At 41.0% G+C, this 14,552-nt stretch overlaps 1 protein-coding gene across 4 annotated transcripts in view; it reads right to left on the minus strand.

The window, feature by feature from the left end:
* LOC115660392 (OX-2 membrane glycoprotein-like) overlaps nucleotides 1-14,238 on the minus strand; it is a 47,420-nt gene extending 33,182 nt beyond the window's left edge. Inside the window, exons 1-3 of one of the 4 annotated variants that reach the window (XM_030581804.1) lie at nucleotides 13,979-14,228; nucleotides 13,328-13,408; nucleotides 8,145-8,293 (exon numbers count right to left, since the gene is read on the minus strand). The gene's annotated coding sequence lies outside the window, so the exon portion shown is untranslated. Of the gene's footprint in view, nucleotides 1-8,144; nucleotides 8,294-13,327; nucleotides 13,409-13,978 lie in introns of all 4 variants that reach the window. The other 3 variants (XM_030581794.1, XM_030581784.1, XM_030581779.1) reach the window with 3 other exon arrangements.
* Nucleotides 14,239-14,552: the final 314 nt, after the last annotated feature.

The following is a 14,552-nucleotide window of genomic DNA, read 5'->3' on the forward strand; positions in this document are numbered from 1 at the left end:
GAGTCTGGGTGCCGTCTCCGTCCGGGGATAGGCCGACCAAGGGGTTCCTGTCCCCGCGGTCTGAGTGAGTGGAATCTGCACAATCGCAGCCGCACCGCACTTTGGGTAAAACCCCTGGTGTAAAAGCAAGGGCGATTGAGGCTGTGGACTCCTTTTGTGTGTTGCACTGGGCATCGCTCTGACGAACCCGAATTTCCTTCTTGTGTGATTGGTGTGTGAAGTCCTCCTGTATTGGTAACCAGACGTCTAAGTCGGGACCGTTCCCTAAATGAACGCAGGCTCATTTTATGTATTTAGGATGGGTCCGGACTCCTGTAAAAAGGGTCCAGACTCCCGTAAATTTCTGGAAAGATGGTCTAGGCTAACTCAGGGGGATCCCAAAACTCAGTGGTCACTGTTAAAATCTTGAAACAAAGAGTGAGTGGACGTCTTAAAGGACGGACTCAGCCAACCCAAAACTAAATTGGCTAAAGGAGAGGTTAACTGTTTCATGCAGTGGTGGCAAGAGGCAAATCATAGGTGGACAAAATCAAAACTCACCTCTCTCAAATATTCAAATAATAAGTTAAAAGCTTTATTAAAAACCTCCTCTCCCACCATCAGACTGAGCGCTCCCCTTTACCCCGTTCTCCAAACCCTAGATCGATCCAACCCCCTTCATACTCCCATCTCATTGTAAAAAGGACAAAAAGCCCCTTGTTCTGTTCCCCTTTGTTGTCTGCCTCAAAAACTGATTCTTTAGTGTTCCACTACCAATTCGGCAAGGACGGTGGGCTCCTCAACTAGCCCCCGCCCTTCCTGGTCCTTTCCTTGAACATTTCTTTCAAAACTGTGAAATGACCACAATATCACTCACAAACGGTTCATTGGAAAAAAAAGCAGGATCGGGCCCAGACAAGCAGGCAAGCAACAGATAAACAAACTGAAAAACAGGTTGAAAGCCCTAAAGGAATAATGTCAGGAATAGGAAAAGCAGTAAGTGCAGGCATGAACCCCTGGAACAATACTTAAAATGGTGAAATCTGAGGTGATAAAGGTGTCATTTTGGGACATAAACAAGTCATTTAAGAAAAGAGAGTGAAAAGTTAACACTACAGAGGCTGAAGAGAATTAAGCTGTTAAACTTTGTGGAAAATGTTAAAAAGGACCATGTTAAAGACAAAGAATTCTTGTTTTCTTTGCAGCCATTCTGAAGGGAAAATGGGCCCATTTCCAGAAGAGTGCCTGTAAATAATCCATATATATATACAGCTATGCAAAAACAAAGCAGTGTAAAAAAAATGTTAAGGAAAAGAAAATGTGTATGTATCTATTTGTCTGTGAAAATATGTAAAGTTCTAAGACTCTAAACCAGCACATCTGGTTTGTAAAACTCCTGTTTTGTAGGTGTAAGATAAATTGATTTTGTTTTTGTTTTTAATGCCATTAAAAATTTATTTGACTCTTTAATTCAAAGTTGCAAAACTGACAGACCTTTTTGCAAGACACAGGTAATTAGTGCTGTTTGGCTTTGGGATTTAGCATTTAACCCCTAAGTGGTAACTTGATTCTTTACAAAAAATAAAATGTTTTTAAATAAAGACCAAGTCATGGCTGCAATAGGGCAGTCAAAATCAGGAGAACAGGTAGAGATTCTGGAGTCTATTTGTTTGGTTGGTTTGTTTTTTTTGTAGCAATAGCAGATAAGAGCTGTAATGAAAGAATAAGAAATTAACAGTGACCCTCTGAAGCAACAGCAGAGGTGAGGTGCACAAAACAAAAAGAAGCAATGTTAAAAACACTGAGCCTTAAAATGGCTCTGTGTAAACAGACGGTCACTTTGATAGGAGTACATGAAAACTCTGTAAGAACAAAAGAAACAGTTACACCTTATGTAAAAATTAATATGGCTAATGTTTTTAAAAAGTTATAGTATAGAAAGAATGTGCATTTTCCCTAGGACATGTGCAGTGTATATTGTAGAAAGGGGTAAAAAAAATGCAAATGAAACGTGCTGCTGAATTAAAATCCTATTAGGGCTCCAAAAAGAGCCGCAATAGGCTGTGTTTTCTTTTTCAGATCCCTGTGTGTTAAGACAGAGTCTCTGAGCTCTGCTGATGGCTTTGAATCCAAAAGCCAAGCCTGTGTTGATGCATATTACCTAACTGATAAAGAAAGGTGAGAACTGCCAGCACAAAAGAAGCTGCAAATAAAGAACATACCTGGTCAGCAAACAAACTGCCTACATAAAAGGCATGGTATACCAAGATACCTTTAATAGATTTGATGCTAATGTTACTGTTAATATTAAACATTAAAATAACTTTAATGTTTGTAAGTACCCCTGTAACAACTTGTAGTGTGTATGATTTTTGGAAAAATCCTTTAAAGTAATATGGTAATGATGCTTCTCAGCTATTACCTGTGAATAAACTTACAGCTTAACACAGCAGGAAAAACATTACAAACTTAGTCTGCTATATAAGAGGAAAAACTTGAGGTACACCACCTCATGAATTTAATAACTAAACAGTGGAATAATTTCTGCATAACCCTTACAAAGTAGAACCCATTAAAACCATTTGTAAAAGAATGGAATCTTTAAGCAATCATCAATGCCACCCCAAAAGGGGTAGAAAAATGTTCTTTTTGTCTTTCAGATAATCCAAAGTACTGTATAATAGGCTATGTGTATGTGTTAATTCTTGGGGAAAAGTGTTTAAAAAGTGTTAGCAACCCACCAGAAGACAAATGTAAATGTAATGTAAGTACTGTGTTTACCAATAATCACATTTACTATTTGCCACAACAACAACAAACAACAACAACAACAGAGTCTCAGCTTACTGTAAGCACTGATTTAGCTGAGTTCTCTATCAATCTTGACATTGAATGGCAAACAGTTACCAATCATCTGTTAAAAGGTAAAAAGGTAACATAGTTCCTAAAAAAAAAAATGTGGAAAACTGTACTATTCATATTATACATGCAAATAGGGACATGTTAAGAATTGCCACTACAGAAAAACATAACAGCTTACCATTGGTATAACATTTTCTGGATGGTCTCCCACAACTACTGGCATACTAATGTTACTACCCCTAATTGTTTTTGGTTTTAAATTGTATATGTTTAATTGAAATGTTTAAAATGTGCTGGTGGATAAAACGAATGTATGTAAAGCTAAAGACACAGGCCCAAATCACCTCCCAGTATTTTCTATTACGTGGACTAAATAAGAAGTGACACTGGTGATTAATAATCTTAGTGTCAAAAGGGGGATATGTAGGAGCAGGATTTTATAATGTCCGATAAGAATTAAAGTATAATTTGATTTCATTCTGCTAGCCACTTTTTTTAAATAGCAGAAAGAAATGACCCCCTGGGACTATAAGATTCTGTTTTCCCATATGCATTACAAATTGGGCCCTCTCTTAACTTTTTAAGATTTAGTTAGTAAGAGACAGGATTCTCTATTGTGTCTATGTTAAGTAAATTAGAGAAACATTGAAGGTCTGGGTCTCAATGTAAATTTCTTGGTTATCAATTGTAAAACTTAGCAAGGTTTAATTTGCAATGCTTTTTTTTTTGCTCGATATAAAATACTACTGTTTGTATTCTCAATCTATTTGTGTGAATGAGGAATGTATGCATCAGGAAAAGATAAGGTGTGAAGGCCATTGTTATAGCCAGAGTCAAGGAAGAAGTAGTAAAGAGACTTAAAGAACATCAAAGAATCACCAGGCAGTGCTTACTACCCCGACGGCTGTTGAACTGTCTGGCATCTCAGAGTGGATACATGCTTCGCAGTGTAAGAATGCACCACCCCCAGTGAACCAATCATCACTTCAGGACCACGCAGAGTCAATTCTGACTCCAGAAGAAGACGTAGAGGAACAGCCTGGAATACCTTACAATCTACGCTCTCGTAAGGGTTGCCGGAAGCAGGTGACTACATAAAGCAAGGCCCAAGAAGAAGCAGTAGTGAGCATAGCGCCTGCTGCCTGGTGGACATAAAACTGTGACTGCAGTTCCCTCAGTTGAGGTTGTCAGAACCAGAAGGGCCCTGCCTCCAACATGCGCCTCTGGTGGTGCCTGTTCCTCGGCTGTTGGTGTCTTAAGGTCTGGGGAGTCCACAATGACAATTCTTTTATCCAGCAGCAAGTGCAAATAGCTCAGACCCTTATTATTTCTAAATGCTAGGTCTGCAGCCACATCCCAGCCCACTTTCAAACTGGTGTTCCTGTCCTGGCTACCCATTCAATTCCCCTGACCTCACTGGAGGACCTTGTCCGTTTAACACAATATGGAAAGTAATGACACCTAGGCAGAGGCTATTGGCAGTTCCTTTATCCCACTTGGGGGAGCAATACACCAGGCAAAAAGGCTCCTAAGGTTACAATCAGTAGTTAAAATGATGGCAAATAAAACCAGAGAAAGTTTAAGAGCCCTGGCCAAAGAAACAAGGGCGATCCGACAGGTGGCCCTCCAAAACCGTCAGGCATTGGACATAGTGCTGGCGGCCAAAGGAGGAACCTGAGCTCCCACTGGAAAACAATGTTGTGTGTTTATACCTGACAATACCAATGAGGTAATAGATCGCTATAGTCACTTAGAACAAATCGCATATCTCCCCATGTACAGTCAAGTTCTTTATGGAAGTGGCTAAGTAACCTGTTCAATTTCTCTAGCATAGGAAACTGGTTGTTTCACGGAGCCCTAACTATCCTGTTTGGAATCTTAGTGATTTTTGTATGTCTTCAGTTAATCTCCTGTTGCATCCAAAATGGTGTAAGACATGCCACACAGATAGCTGCCCCAAACCAGAATGCTAATATGATGATTTTAAATATCACTGATGAAGAAATAAAGAATGATTGATTTGTGGAACCAGTAAAATTTTGGTAATGGCGTGAGCTTGAACAAAAGGAGGAATTGTGAAAGTAGAATGAATTAAATTGTAAAAATAAGAATGGATTAAAGAAATATTGTATGTACCTTTAAGCAGAAATAAGAAATGTTGAAATACAGGTGCCAGGAAAAGAAACATTAGGCATAAACAAGGGTGCTAATGGCGAAACATTAACAGAGGATCGGTAATAGTTAGTAAGGAAATAAGATATGCATGCCTAGCCCTGGTAAACTTATCAGATTCTGCTTCCTTTGTTATCTTGTTAAGTGCTCGCCCTTTTATCTGTATAAATAAGATAGTTTGTGCCTTGCATGGTGCTCACATTATCTGGGTGTTATTGGCGGAGCACTGCGCTAACAAAACAGAGTGGTCTGACAAATTGTGAGTCCTGATTCTAACTTTGACACTCTCCAGTGAGATAGTAGGAAAAAGATAAAGACCGACAGATAGACAGAGAATGAGAAGAAAGGTACCTCAGAAAGTAGCTATTTCCCAGGACACCTGATCACTGGAAAAAATCTCTCCTTGAACCCAATCAGCCCTTAAGGCTTAACAAAAAAACTCATAAGCCACTATTTATTATTGTTAATAATTAATAATAATACCTGCCCATCAGGGTACTCTCCATACACATGCATTCTATTTAATAAATCATTTAATGCATATAGTCAATGTTGCATTTGTAAGGAGATTATGTAAAACATATAGTTCCTGATTAACATCTAGTTCCTGCTGCACTGCCAAGTCACTTAGTAATAACATTCCTCACTATGGTGGCATTTGATCTAGTTCTCAGTAACTTCAGTCTGCATGTAGATTTTAAATCTTCTAAGGCAGTTTAGGATTTCCTGGGTGCAAAGAGGACCATGGCCCTATATCAGGCATTTATTGGTTCAACTGAGACAGCTGATCACACTTTGAACCTGGTTTTTGGTTCAAACCAAAATTGGGGATTGGAGGCTAGATAACATCACGTAAACCCATTTCACAGATCAACCATTACCCCCTGCACTTTGAGGTTGGGGATCATCTTTCCTTTTGGGGCAAAGGACCTGTTTTGATGGTCTGCCCTCAGAAATTAATATAGCCAGAAATATTCCAGAACGCTCTGAATGAGAATTTTATTCCACAGGCAGACCACTGCTTGGATGGTTTAGTAGAACATTAAGGGTTTGTCTACACTGCAATAAAACACCCGTGGCTGGCTTGTGTCAGCTGACTCAGACTCACAGGGCTAGGGTTGTGGGGCTATAAAATTGCAGTGTAGAGGTCTGGGCTTGGGCTGGAGTTCAGGCTGTAGGACTCCTTATTAGAGTATTGACATACCCTATAATAATTTTTATTCTCCATTCCTAGGCACACTCTTCACTGTCTTGTTTCTCACAGATCATCTTTGGTTGACAGATGATCTGCCACATTCAGAAGAGAAAGAAAACAAAATCCTCTGTATTTTCCTCCACCATAGCATCTTCAAAATCTCAGACAGCACATTTGTCTTGGATGACTGAGTGTCTGATAAATCCTAATGGTCTCATCCTAGGAGCTACTCGGTTCCTCTTACTGTGAGAAAACTATTTGTTATTGTATGGACAAAATTGATCAACTTAGACATGGGCTCTCTGTTTCCATGGTGACCAAGCAAGGTCTTGAGGGAACAAGGTCCTAGTCTTGTTTGCCAAATCTTCAGCTGGTAATACTCACTGAGTGTGACACTCTGTATCTCGGGGGAACACCCTTCACCGCCACATTCATGTTTATAATATGATTGTGTGGTATCCAATGCAAAGTTTGTCATGTCAGGTGTCTTTGGAAGTCTCATGATGCACTGAGTATTATTGTTATAGTAATGTTAGAGGTTGTAATTTCATGCATATAGTTATGAGGCTGAAAATGTGTCCTCGTGGCTTAAAACAAGCCCAGGCAAAACTCTCCAGGAACAAAGGGGCAGTTCACACTTCATCAGGGCATGTATGGGACAAACCCAGCTCCGTCTCACAGGAACAAAGAACACTGGCCTAGGCAGCAACAAAGGATCTGTTGGACTCTCGAGTGAGTCACTCCCCTTCCCTGGGTCAGTCAGGTACTACGATGAGGTAATGTTCACCTGACCTGGAAGGATGGGGGCAAAGCCAAGGGGGAGGAAAGGACATGATAAAAGGGAGAGACATTTGCGATGCTCTTCCTCTCTCTTCCACCTCCATCTACAGACACTACCACCAAGAAACTTAAACACTGATCAAAGGGGAGAGCCTGGCTGAAGGGCAACTAGCCAGTCTGTGGTGAGAAGCATCCAAGTTTGTAAGGGCACTGGAAGTGTTAAGATTAGTTTAGAATGCGTTTTGCTTTTATTTCGTTTAAGCAAATCTGACTTGTAGTGCTTTGACTTATAATCACTTAAAATCTATCTTTTGTAATTAATAAATTTGTTTGTCCTTCTTGAAGCAGTGCGTTTGGTTTGAAGCGTGTCAGAGACTCCCCTTGGGATAACAAGCCTGGTACATATTAATTTCTTTGTTAAACTGATAAACTCATATAAGCTTGCAACATCCAGCGGGCATAACTGGACACTGCAAGATGGAGGTTCCTAGGGTTGTGTCTGGCACCAGAGATATTGGCTAGTGTCATTCAGTTGCACAAACCAAGCTGCTTACATGCCAGACACTCTGCGTGAACAGCCCAGGAGTGAGGGTTCTCACAGCAGAGTAGGGTAAAGCTGGCTCCCAGAGTCGAGGATTGGAGTGACCTACCAGATCACCGGTCCAAATAACACCGGGGAAAGTAACACTGAGGTATTTACTGAAATGTTGAAAGAGCTTTATCCCACAACCTGTGTTTTAGATCCATGTGCTTCCTGGCTGGTGAAGACCAATGGAGAAACACTGAATATGTTGCTTGTGGAGATTGTCAATGCCTCTCAGAGAGAGGGGACAGGGTGTTGATTGCTTTGAAGGAAACATAAGTGCAACCTTTGCTCAAGAAGTCATAATTTGATATTGACTATCTTGCTAATCATCTATCGGTATCATATTACCTCTTTTTGGGTAGATTGTGGAGAAGGTTGTGGAAAAACAACATACAGTATCTAGATGTCCTAGATCTCTCTGAGTCTTGTCAGTCTGGTGTGGACCTGGCTTTGGTACAGAGACTGTGCTGGTGGATGATCTCTTCCTAGCAATGGATGAAGATCAGGTGTCCACACTAGTATTATTAGATATATCAGCTGCCTGATTGATCACAAGTGTTGACAACTTACCTAGCGACCCCAGCAGGAGTGGAAGGGGTTGCTCTTCAGTGTCTTTGTTCCTTTCTCTCAGAGTTCACAATGGATAGTCATGGGCAATCATTCCTCTTCTCAGAGTCCTCAAGCACGAGGTGTCGCATGGTGCCATTCCGTCATCCTCCCTGTTCAAAATGTATAGGGGGTATTTAGGAGGTCGGCAAGAAGGCATGGGGTGCAGTGTTTTCAGTACACTGAAATCACCCAGCTCTGTGACTCCACCTTGTCAGACTCAGATGATGCAACTCGGCACTTCAGCCAGTATCTAAATGAGACTGGGGTATATATGAGAGTGAACTGGCTGAAGCTCAACCCAGATAAGACTGAAGTGAGGATGGTTGGTTAGGGGAATCAGAGGAGATGGTGGAGGTAATAGCAGCCCAGTTAGCTGCTAGGAATAACTAGTATTAGTTACCAGAAGACCTGGTGAGAAAATAGCTTTCCCCCCCATCACTCCTTGGGAAAAATGTCAACATTCTGGCAAAATACTAAAAGAAGTATTTCAGCTGAAACGAAAACATTTCTATTGAAAAAATGGCATTGCAGTTCCTTATAGGAATTGTAGTTTGGGTTACTTATGCTCCTGTTCTCTTCTAGGGGCTGGCCTCTGTGGTTGGACAACATTTTCCATGATGCACTATTTGCTACCTCTTGGTGAAGGGAGAGGGTACAACATAGTTGATCAAGGTGCATCATGATAGCCCTGGCAATAGAAAAGAGAGAAGCATAAAGCACTCAAATAAGCACTTCCATAAAGCATGGTGGTGCCACTTTAAATTGGAACATTTCTATGTGTTCAGATTTTTTTGATGAAAAAGTGAAGTTTTTCACAGAAAACACTTTTTGTGAAACAATTTTATTTAGTCAAAATCCAAATTTTCCAGTGAAAATCACTGTTGCTATAACAGTTTTAAGCAGCCCTAGCTAGTCGGATTCACAACTTGGGGGTGATTTTAGACCCTTCCCACTTCTGTGTTATGATTATATTACAGTAATAATTTAGTCACATTTTTATCATCTGCATCTGGCTAGGCAGTTGCAACCTTTCCCAATGGATGTGGGCTGTACCACTGTTTCCCATGCTTTTGTTACCTCAAGATTAGACTGGTGCTGAGCACTTTGTGGGGCTACGCCTTAAAACCATTCAGATGTTGAAGTTGGTGCAGAATGTAGCTGCTTTTTTATCAAGGCAGGTATTTAACTGTGAACATGTCACCAGGTCTCTGGGATCTGCACTGGCTGCCTTTTGGTTTCTGGGTGGAATTTAAGGTGTTGGTTATGACCACTAAAGACCTAAATGGCCTGGACCTGGACTAGCTGAAGGATCACCTCTTGCTCCCTGAATCATACTGCCACATCCATTGTCTCGCAGGGCATAGGTGCCAACACCATGGGTGCTCTGGGGCTGAAGCACCTACGGAAAAAAAAATAGTGGGTGCTCAGCACCCACCAACCACAGATGTTCAGCAGCACTGCACCAGCACCACAGACCAGCTGTTTGGTGGGGCTGCCAATCAGCTGTTTGGTGCCTGGGGGAGGACCTTGAGGGAGTGCAGAGAGCAGCAAGTGAGGGGTAGAAGCGGGACAGGAAAAGATGGAGTGAGGGTGGGGGCAGAGTGGGGATGGGGCCTCAGGGCAGTGGAGAAAAAAAAAGAAGTCAGCTCCTATGCCACAGCGGCACTCAAACTGGATTCTCTTCACTAAAAAATGGAGGTGCCAGCTAGCAGGACATTCTCTGTAAGGGTGCTAGGACTCTGGCACTTGCTTCATCCCTCTGTCTAAAATAGATTGAAATTTGGTAACCTTCCAAGCATGCTACAAAAGATATTTGTTTCCCCAGACTTGAAGAGGGCTTCCTAGAATGATGAAGGGGCAGAAAAGAAGTTTTGTGTGTGTGTGGCTAGTAGGCTGGCTGGCTTCTTGTGCAACTAATTATTTTAGTGCTGCTGAGACTTAATTGTATGAAATGGTATGTTATGGTGCCTAGAGCCCTGGTTAGGTGTCTTTTAGTTATTTAAACTGAAATCAAGAGTAACCAACCTGCCTTTTCAACATTCCTAATGTGCAACAAGGATTACCAACATCAGCCAAACTGACTGTTTCTGAGAACAATTTCTGTGAAGAAAGTAAATACTCAGAGTTATGAGCTTTCAGCAAGATTCAAGGAAAGCACTGGAAAACAGTTAATTGCAAGTTATTTCCTGTGTCCTGTTATCACTTCTGTTCTTAGGGAGGAACCTGCAATTTAAAAACAGAACTTCTTTCCATTTCCCAAATGAATGGTTAGAGGAAATGGTAGCACACAGCCACACACAGTAATGAACAATCTATCAGTAACTAGTTTATTAATATAGCCTTTTAGCCATAACTCACAATATAAAATAAACACAAGTTTTAAAATAAATACAGCTGTCAGATGGATACAGATTTGAACAATCTGTCTTTATGCTTCAAATGGGCTAAATTCATCCCTGATGTAACTCTATAGAGAAGAACAATTATACCAGGGTTGAACTTAGACCAAGGTTTTCCATCACTTGGAATAAAACCGTAAAACTAGAATCTACCACCAATGACACAACTGAATAAGGAATTTGCCAAACAGCAAATACCAGCCACATTCAGCTGGTGGATCATAATCCAGCCATAATCAACGGATGGATATTTGAAAGAGTGCACATTCAACCATGTTGAGGGTAAAGGCTAGAGGAAGAACTGCACATTGTCTGAGTATTTCTGTACCACAGAGATAAGTGCCTTAGATATATGATGTCACATAGGCACGCCAATAAAGTTGTGAACAGAATAAAGTACTAGAGATTGTGTTTTAATGTCATGCCCTGTCTTTTCTGTGGCTGGCAATGTTACTAATGATGTTAATCATGGTGATTGCAGGGGTTGCAGTTGTGACAGGCCTCTGCTTCTCTGCAAGAGGAGTAGGGAAGTGAGGGGTAAAGAAATTTCTAGCATTTTCTCCAGCTTGTGTATTTTCACAGGAACTAGTCACTATGTGCCATTTGATACAGAGAGGAAATTCACAGGGTTAGTGATGATGACTACAGTTCACTCAGGAATCAAAGGTTTTGTTGATGTCAGCAGGCAGCTGAGATGAGTGAAGCACAATTTCTGTTTCTCCCAAACAATTGGTAGTGGGGGTGCTTTTAGAGGACAACCTGGGAAGAAGTCATCCCTAGAGCTCTTGCTCCATGCAGCTGGGGGATGGTGCTGTGGTCCTAGTACTCCAATCTCTAAATCTTCCATGTCCCAGGTCCTGTCTTTGACCCACCTTGGGACTCCTGCTAATAGTTTATGATCTCTCTACTTCAGTGGTTTTCAACCTGTGGTCGGTCCAGGGACCCTGGCAGGTCCACAGACTGTTTCTAATGGGTCTGTGAAAGAATGTCCTTACCATAGAACAGTGGTTTTCAACCTGGTGGTCCGTGGACCCCTGGAGCTTTACAGACTATGTCTAAGATTTCCAAAAGAGTCTGCACATCCATTCAAAAGTTTTTGGGGATCTGCAAATGAAAAAAGGTAGCAAACCACTGTTCTACATAGTTTGGGTCCTTGTTTAATAGAGGACTTGAAAAGTGTAAAAATTTGATTTATCCTTGTTTGATATATAAAATTGACGGTGGTGGTTTCCTATTCTTCTCAAAAACAAGTTTGGGTGGCTTTTTCCCTGCTGTATGGCTTTCTATATTAGAAACTTCAGGTCTTGTTTCCTAGAAGATGCTATGGCAACTGAGAAATTGGCATAATTATGACTTCACATGTACAGAGAGGGAGAAATCTGATCATAAACATTTCTATTAAATCATTCAGTAGGTTTAAAATTCCTGTTTGTTTTTTCTTGAAAACATCCATTTAACTTGAAGAACTGAGAAACACTTCTCTGAAAAGACTTATTTGTTCTAGACTGATTACCTCCCACTGAAATGATTCTGAGACCTCTGACAAGTCTTGCAGCAAAGCCAGACTATATTCCTTATACTTCCAAAGTTAAAAAGTAAAGCAAACAGAAGCTCAGCTTCCCCTATCCCACATCCACTCTCTCATTCGCGCTCTCTTTCTCCATGTCTTCTTTACACCAAAAAGTAGCAAATGCTTTTCCCTTCCCCCTTTAGGTCACCATTAAATAAAAGATCATTATACAAATATATACTTGCTAGATGCAGATACATATATTGGCTTACAACAGCTTATTCCCATCCCTCTACCTCTTCTATTAACAAATTCTGATGGACAGATAGAATTATCACAACATGTACAAATTACAGTTGTAACTGATTTCAATCCCACCGATTTTCAGAAGCGTGGAAATTGGTGTGTCATTAACTGAAATTAAAATAAAATCTATTCTTTGAAAGATCACTATTAAAAAACCACACAGCTAGTTGTGTTCTTTGTGAGGTTTTTTATTTGTTTTTCTTTTTTTGAATAATTAATTATAGATTTAAAGCATTTAAGGCAGAAGGGACCATCACATCATTCTAGTCCAGGGGGAAGCAACCTTTCAGAAGTGGTATGCCGAGTCTTCATTTATACACTCTAATTTAAGGTTTTGAATGCCAGTAATACATTTTAATGTTTTTAGATGGTCTCTTTCTAGAAGTCTATAATATATAACTAAACTATTGTTGTATGTAAAGTAAATAAGGTTTTTAAAATGTTTAAGAAGCTTCATTTAAAATTAAATTAAAATGCAGCACCCCCCAGACCAGTGGCCAGGACCCGGCAGTGTGAGTGCCACTGAAAAAATTAGCTTGCGTGCTGTCTTCAGCATGCATGCCATAGGTTGCTTACCCCTGTTCTAGTATGACCACCTGTATATCACAGGCTATAACATTTCTTCAAGTTACCCCTTTATTGAAACCAATAACTTACGTTTGGCTCAAACTTATTTTTAGTAAACCATCCGGTCTTGATTTGAAGATATCCACCACTTCCCTTGGTAGTTTGTTCCAGTGGTTAAAAACCTGGTTTAAAACCTGTGCTTTATTTGAATGTGTCTGGCTTCAGCATCCAGCCTTTGGTTCTTGTTATTGCTTTCTCCTTTGGGCTAAGTACCCCTGGTATTTTCTCTTTGTGAACTAAATAAGATGCAATCAAATGGACCATCTCTAACCAACCCTCGAGGGAAAAAAAATGGGACAGACCTGCAGCTGGTATAAGTGGATGTAACACGCTTGACTTCAGTAGAGTAAATGTCAAAATATATCCGATGAGGAGCTGACCTTCTGTTAATTAAGAAAAAAATATATACTAGTATTACCATGCTGTTCTCATAATTGTATGTGCATAATTGTTTTATACACTGTGTTACATTTACAACAAATCAGGAGCGAAGAGAGCTGTTTTAAAGGACTATCTAGGTTGCTGTTCTAAGAGTGCCAGGTAGATTGCTCAAATGAATAATTTGAAGGATGCTAACAACTCACCAGACCTTACCCTGCAAGAATCAGATACTTCCATTTAATCTCTGATACAAATAAAGTTACACAGATACTTTATATCTCTAAAACCATATGAGTTGCTCTATTTCATATCTATATCCTGTTAGCTAGACTGGTTTTCACCCAGGATGTTAAGACTACCTTAGGTTGTTTTTAAACAGTTGTCAAACACCTTTTTAACCTTATGTTTTTCATACACATCAGTCACTGGCTTCCCCTCCCCTCTCCACCCAAGCCACAGATTCAAAAGGACATGTGCAGACTATAGTATTATTAGTGCTCTTTGAGGAGATTCCAGGTGCAGATTAGCCCTTCTCCGAGGAGAATCTATGCCTGTTATTTCAGCCTCCCTACCCTCAGTGAGATCGGATTACTGCTCCTCGGTTTTCCTCCTCGACTTCTCCTTGGGAAGAACAGGGCTTTGGAAACAGAACTTCCAGGCGTCGCGTAACCAAGTCCACAGCGTGAGTCTCTGCCAGCCGAGAGTGAACGCAGGAAAACGAACTGCTGCTCTGCGGTCTCACAGGAGAAACCCGGAGGCTGACAGGGCTGTCCCTACTGAGCTGGATCAACAGATCTCCCCGAGACTCCGCCCTCTTCTTCTAGGCTCCAGGCTGTGGGAAATGTAAGTTTTCCAGCAGTGTGGGCTGCTGCTCCGTGGCTGGGAGAGCTGTCTACAGAGCGAGTCTAGTGAGGGTCCCAGATGCCCCCACCAGCTGGGCAGCTGAGAGCCTGTGCCCCATTAGAAACCCCACTGCCAGCCTTCCCAGCCAGTAGCAGTGCTAGCAACCTGGGGAACCAGTGGCGGATTTAGAGTTAGTGGGGCCCTGTGCTCAGCTTCATTTTGGGGGCCCCTCCTTGAGACTCAGCCAAGAAAAAGAATGTTCTCTCATCTACCACTACCCCCATTTTTCTTTCTTTTTTCTTT

This window comes from Gopherus evgoodei, chromosome 1, assembly GCF_007399415.2.
Source record: "Gopherus evgoodei ecotype Sinaloan lineage chromosome 1, rGopEvg1_v1.p, whole genome shotgun sequence".
NCBI classification, from domain to species: domain Eukaryota; kingdom Metazoa; phylum Chordata; order Testudines; family Testudinidae; genus Gopherus; species Gopherus evgoodei.